Below are 5,838 nucleotides of genomic sequence, written 5' to 3' on the forward strand. Positions count from 1 at the left end.
ATTCCTTTTTTTTTTTTAAAGAAACATTGAGATATTTATTTTTATTTCATGTGCATATTTTGCTGCCTGCATGTATGTTACTGTACCACATACATACAATGTCCATGAAGGCCAGACATGTCATCTGATCCCCTGGAACTGGCATTAATTGAAGTTAAGGATGGTTGTTAGACACCATGTGGGTACTGAGAACTGAAACTGGGGTCTCTGCAAGAGCAGCCAGTGCTCTTAACCACTGAGCCATCTATCCAGTACCCACCCCATGGAGCATTTTCTTGATCCCTCACTCACTATGTCAAAGGCTGGCCTTGCCTCCTGAAGAGCACTATAAGAATGATGGAAGATCTCTTGGTGCATGGGAGTGGGAAAGGTCCAATGTCAAGGCCTCGGTGCCCAGCACCACATGTGGAGTCAAGACCATGGCTGATCATCAAGGGAGGTGGGAAGTCCAGTCTTGAGAATCAGTCCTCCCAAGACTAGAAACCAAAAAATGACAGAAACCTCCCCACCATAAGCCCAACACAGAGATAAAGTCACTTCCATGCATAACCTGGGACCTTGGGGAAGGGGCTGTGGGACGTGCAGCCACTCAGAGAACTGCCCAACATCAGGAAGTGCTCCATCATCAGTCCACCACCAGAGGAATGTGGAATGGTTGGGGATCACGGTTGGGGATCACAGCTCCAGCTCAAGGGAAGGGATAATTTGTTGTTTTTAACAGCCTTATTTGAGATGTCTATAGAAAGACAGGCACTATCTCTAGCCAATTTTACCCCAGAGTAAGGGACTTCTTTCCCTCACCATGTCCCCTTAATTTCCCTGTCTTTGCATCCTGCCTCAATGTATATAATGCAACATGATTCATTTAAGCTAACAATGCATCATCTTAAATACATATTGATTTCTCCTGTCTAACTGCAATTTTATTCCTTTAAACACATCTCCCACTTCTCTAAATCCCAGTCCCTGGAACCCTCTCTTCTACTTTTCTGCCTCTGTGAGTGCAATTGTTTCAGGTGCGCATGGAAATCAGTATGTAAATGAGGTTTTCCTGTATGTTGTAAATATTGACCTCTTATCAAACACTACTTGCTGATGGCTGGTAATCTTTTATTGCTTATAAATTTTATTGCTGTAAATTTGACTGTGCTAACTATCAGGTGTTTATATAATCTTTATGATTTTTTTTTTTGGTCTTTTTTTGAGAGAGGGTCTCCCTGTAGCTGGCCTTGAACTCAGAGATCCACCTGCCTCTGCCTACTGAGTGCTGGGACTAAAGGCGTGCGCCACCATGCCCGGCAATCTTTATGATTTGTATTATCTTTCTGATGAGCAATGTTAGGTCTCAGGTTAGTTATCCTCACCCCAAGGCAAGGCCTTCCTGAACAGTCTGCCCAACACCTCCTGAGTTCTCAGTGTTTCCAGTTTGGTTGACAGGAAGTGCCCTGGCCTTGTCTTGAGTCCTGGCACTGTTCTGTCTAATCCTTCAGGTGGCTGTTTCCCTGGCCTTGAGTAGTTTGCTCACAGGCATATGTTGATTAATTCCATACAGAACACTCAGAGGACCCTTCTAAAAGACTCTAGGATTCACTGCTGGCCTAGCGCTCTCTCTACCTCTGACTCCAGCTACTGGTCTCCCTTGACTCACAGCTCCATCTTTCCAGCTCACAAAGTCCTCTGGATTGCATCCCACAAACCTGTTTCCTTTCTTTCTGGAAGTTTGCTGCTCTGGTCCTTGCTTGGTGATCAGTTTTGCACACTGTTATTTCCTGTTGAATCAGGAGCAGAAATCTAACCTCTGTGACTTCACGTCACCCGGAAGCCGGAGTCCCAGCTTCCAACAGTGAAAAGCTTCGGGATTCCAATGTGCAGTCAAGGACACCACCTTGTTTTCTGCCTGAAATACTTTCTTTTCCCTGTTTGATAGACTTTTTTTGTTAGTTTGTTTTGATCTTTTTGAGACAGGGTCTCCCCGTAGCCCCAGCTGGCCTGAAACTTGCTATGTAGATGAGGATGGCCTTGAACTCACAGAGATCTGCCTGCCTCTAGAGTGCTGAGATTAAAGCCGCACCACCACCACACCCGGCCTCCCTGTTTGATAGACTTTTGTTTGGCTTCCTCTTCAACTTCATTTCCACTGTTTTTTCCTTTTTGGAAATTCTGTTAGATGGATATTGAATGAATTGATCTTCTATTGACTTGCATATACTCCATTACGGTTTTTTTTTTTTTTTTTTGGTCTTTTTGAGACAGGGTCTCCCTGTAGCCCCAGCTGTCCTGGAACTCACTATTTTGACCAGGCTGGCCTTGAACTCACAGAGATCCGCTGGCCTTTGCCTCCCAAGTGCTGGGACTATAGGCGTGCACTACCACGCCCAGTAACACAATTATTTTTAATAGGAGGCCAAACTTGAAAAAGTTCAATCTAGGTGTACAGGGTGCCAAAGTCATATGACACAGTCCATTACATTTTTTAAAATTTATTTTCATGTGTATGGGTGTTTTGCCTGCATTATGTAAGTGCACCATGCATGTGCAATGCCCACAGAAGCCAGAAGAGGGCATCAGATCCCCTGGAACTACAGTTACAGAGCTTGTGAGCCACCATGTGGGTACTGGGAACTGAACCCAGGTCCTCTGTAACAGCAGTCAGTGCTCAAGCAGGAATCTGGAGACAGAAACTGAAACAGAGACCATGGAGGAGTGCTGCTGACTGGCTTGCTCCCTCTGGCCTACTTGCTAAGCTATCTCTTTATACAACCCAGGCCCACCAACCCAGCAGGCTGGGCCCTCCTATATCAATTAACAACCAAGAAAATGCCTCACAGGCAACCTGTCAAGCCACAACCAAGATTAGCCATCATATCCTGCATCTGAGATAATTTTGAGATGTTCACAGGGAGAGGCAAGGTGTATCTAGGTTGTTGTTAAAGGGTTTGAGTTCAAGATCTGAGATGGCATTTTAGTTAAGACATAGGTTTGATTTCATGTTACAAAAACCCACAGTGACAGTAATTTATGAAAAATAAAATGAGCTGGGCGTGGTGGCGCACACCTTTAATCCCAGCACTTGGGAAGCAGAGGCAAGCAGATCTCTGTGAGTTCAAGGCCAGCCTGGTCTACATAGTGAGTTCCAGGACAGCTGAGACTTACAGGGAGACCCTGCTTCAAAAAGACCAAAAGAAAAAAAAAAAAAAAGTTAGTTTTTTGCCATGTAGCAGTGCTCAGGGTGATAATTCAAATCTGGTGTGGTAGTCCCACAACCACTCCAGTTCCTTCACCTAACTGTTCATCCATCTTAAGACATCACTCTTATCCATGATGCTTCACACCATGTCTGGATTATAACAGTCACATGGCCATTCTTAGCTGCAAGGGAGTCTGGGAAGTAGACCCTTTCTTCTGAGTGGCCATGAAACCAGTTGCAAATGGTACTGTTGCTTCTTTAGACTAATGGGAGAATCCATTTAGAAGGCCCATATCTGCCACAACTGCAGGTAGAGACTCAAGGATCATGAAGGCAAGAAACCACAACTGAAGTCCTAGTGAGCATGTGTGGAGGCAGAACAAGTGCTGTTCAGGATTGATCTCTAAGAAGGCAGCCAGCAAAAAGGAGTCAGAGAAGATGGAGAGAGGAGAGAGAGGAGGAGAGAGAGAGAGAAAGGAGAGATCAGGCATGATGGGGTCACAGAAACTCAGGGAAGAGAAAGTTTCAAGAGGAGACTCAAAATGTCTAATGCCATGGGGGCTGGTGCTGCCTGTCTGCAATTCTAGCACTTGGGAGACTGAAACAAGAGGATCAGGACTATGAGTTCAAGGCCAGCCTGGGCTACGTAGCAAGACCCTACCTCAAAAAACAAAACAAAAACAAAAACCCAAAGTAAAACAAACTAAAGACAAAAAGAGGAAAAAAAACCAGTGCCACGTGCAGGAAGTTTCCAAGCATCCTGTGATTGCAATATACAGTTCCAGGCTGGAGAGAGGGTTCAGGCTCTCCTGTCAGTCTCCTGAGTAGCTGGAACTAAGGAGATATGAGTGCACCTGGCCTCAGGTTTGCAGGGTCCAGTCCATTACTCAGTTGGCGCTTATCATAAGACTTTTCCTGAGGAGATGTGAATAAATGTCTATTCAACCCACATAGTGCAGAGACTAAGTCCAAATCAACAATTCACCCACCCAAGTCTAGTTTCCTGAACCAATGAGTTTATTGGGGTTATTTACTGGAGCGTGGGTGACTCAAAGGCAGCTGCATCAATAAAAGGCCCACTTCATTCTGGGGGATGAAGGGCCCACTGAAACTGGGGAACAAAAGGCCCACCCCAACATGAGAGATGAAGGGCCCACCCCAGCATGGGGTCTAGCTCAGGAAAGTTGCATAATTTACAGGCAGCTCCAAGAAGTCTTCTGTCTGTAGTAATTGCTCACTGCTCAAGTATACAACCCTCCGGAGGGGCCTCATGAGTAAGTTTCTGGAGCTTCTAGAAAGTAATGTTTCCATTCAGAGGAAACAGCTGCACAGTAGCAGTTGCTGTCAGTACTAGGCACCACAGCCTAAACCACAAAACTAAATCATGTGTGTTATGAGAGCCTGACAGTAGAGAGACACTGGATCACTAGGTTACTAAACCCTGCTGGGGGAACATCCCCAAAGGCTTCCCACTAAGCCCCACCTCTTAAAGGTTGTTCAACCTCCCAAAAGCACCACCCTGAAAAGCAAATTTGTATACTTGGGCCTTTTCCAGACATTTAAGATACAAACTATAGCACCCTCAAACTTGGTAGACTCCCACTGATTCTGTCCCACTGAAGCTGAGATCACAGCCCATAATTACAAAGCATAAGAAAACAATCTGTCTCATAAAGGAGAGTGAGCACACAAAAGAATTAGCTCCCACCCAGAATTCCAGAAGGCAAAGCTGCAGTCAGGATGGCTTCCTTGATGCTTTTTGTTTACCATGTCTTAAATTCCTAAAGACATAAAAGAAGGAATCAACAGGAAAAAATTAATAAAATGGAAGAGATAGGCAAAGTAGGTGGGGTGGGGCATGCCTGCAATCCAATCCCAGAAGGCTAGAGGATTTTGAGTTCCAGGCCAGCCTGGGCTACATAGTGGGTGCTATCTCAAAATAAATAAAAATAAATCAAGTTTAAAACATCTGTTTTTAAGATTTATTTTCTTATGTGCATGTATGTGTCTGTGGGTTTGTGTATGTGAGTGCATGTGCTCACAGAAGCCAGAAGAGGGTGTTGGATTCCCTGGCTGGAGCTACAGGAGGGTGTGAGTCGTCACCCAGTATGAGGACTGGAAACCAAATTCAAGTCCTCTGCTATAGCAATGTGTGCTCTTAATCACCGAGCCAGCTCTCCATTCCCTCTGATGTGGCTATTAATCCATGTTCCTATTCATTCCCCTTTCATTGGACTCTTGGTACTCGGTAGTCCATGTTCTTAATTTAGAGTATAAAGTTGATTCTGGGGATAGAAAGTCCTCTGCTGCAGGAAGATCATAACACACATCTGTGTATTCATGCATGCATTTATCCAACCATCCACACAGCCCCTCACCCATCTATCCATTCTCCTGCCACCCATCCATCCATCCTTCATTTTATAGCATCCTCTGATGAGCGTTTGTTCAATTTTGAGCTCTCTTGTTGTATATACAAAGAATATGAGACCCAAAACTACAGAAATCACTTTTCTGGAGTCACAAAGTGAATGATTACAGAGCTAGTTTGAGGGCGGGGCCCTGTTTTCTCGGCTGCCTCTTCTGATCACTGGCCAGGTAGACTCTAAACTCCAAGTCCCTCTTGTTTCCCTAGTGAACTGTTCGCTCAC

The sequence above is a fragment of the Nannospalax galili genome, unplaced genomic scaffold, assembly GCF_000622305.1.
Source record: "Nannospalax galili isolate Female #2095 unplaced genomic scaffold, S.galili_v1.0 scaffold788, whole genome shotgun sequence".
Lineage (NCBI taxonomy): Eukaryota > Metazoa > Chordata > Mammalia > Rodentia > Spalacidae > Nannospalax > Nannospalax galili.